Source organism: Pelobates fuscus, chromosome 9 (genome assembly GCF_036172605.1).
Source record: "Pelobates fuscus isolate aPelFus1 chromosome 9, aPelFus1.pri, whole genome shotgun sequence".
In the NCBI taxonomy this organism is placed as follows: domain Eukaryota; kingdom Metazoa; phylum Chordata; class Amphibia; order Anura; family Pelobatidae; genus Pelobates; species Pelobates fuscus.
Genome location: NC_086325.1, coordinates 128428158 through 128429452, shown reverse-complemented (window position 1 = coordinate 128429452; position 1295 = coordinate 128428158).

The window sequence follows — 1295 nt, the reverse complement described above, 5'->3', positions numbered from 1 at the left end:
CGGCGGAATTACGCTGTGTCATAAAAGGGGGCGGGGCTAACGCGGCCGGTGTCCAAAGTGCCGAAATTGCTGGAGGAGGAGGAGGCATGAGTGACTGGTACCATGACAGTACCCCCCCTCTTAGGAATGCCCATCGGGCGAAAGGAACCAGGACGAGACGGAAAGCGGGCATGGAATGCCCGAAGAAGGCAAGCCACGTGGATATCCGCATGAGACACCCAGGACCTTTCCTCAGGACCATATCCCTTCCAGTCAACAAGATACTGTAATTTCCCACGAGAGATACGAGAGTCAAGAATGAAGTTAACCCCATATTCCTCCTGACCCTTAACCCCTTAAGGACACATGACGTGTCTGACACGTCATGATTCCCTTTTATTCCAGAAGTTTGGTCCTTAAGGGGTTAACCTGAACAGAAGAGGGAGGAGCTGAAGCCGAGTGTACCTATTACAAACGAGAGGTTTCAATAGCGAAACATGAAAAGAATCAGGAATGCGTAGACCAGGTGGAAGAGCAAGTTGGTAGGCCATAGGGTTGATCTTCCGCAAGATCTTGTAAGGTCCAATGTAACGAGGTGTGAATTTCATGGACGGAACCCTCAAACGTATGTGTCTGGTACTTAACCACACCTTATCCCCTGAGTGAAAAACAAGAGCAGGCCCTCTGCGTTTATCCACTTGCCGTTTAAATAAAGCCGAAGTGTGAACAAGAACATGGTGAATATGATCCCTCAACTTCCTCAGATTGGCGACGTGGTCATCAACCATCAGTATACTCTGTGAGGAGGACACCGACGGAAGAATGGTAGGGTGAAAGCCATAATTCATGAAGGACGGGCTAGTACGAGTAGAATCGCAAACCAAATTGTTGTGTGCAAACTCCGCCCAAGGAATCAAATCAACCCAATTATCTTAATGTTCAGACACAAACCAGTGCAAATTTTGTTCGATGTTTTGGTTGGTACGTTCGGCAGCCCCATTTGATTGGGTATGGTAGGCCAACGAGAAATTCAATTTGATACCCAACTGGGAACAGAAGGATCTCCAAAAACGAGATACAAACGGCGGACCTCTGTCTGAGACAATATCCGTAGGCATTCCATGCAAGCAAAAGATTTCCCTTGTAAAAATTTCAGACAATTTGGGTGCAGAAGGTAGTTTAACCCCTTAAGGACACATGACGTGTGTGACACGTCATGATTCCCTTTTATTCCAGAAGTTTGGTCCTTAAGGGGTTAAGGGGATAAAATAAGCCATTTTAGTAAATCTGTCAATAACTGTGAGAATAAAGGTTTG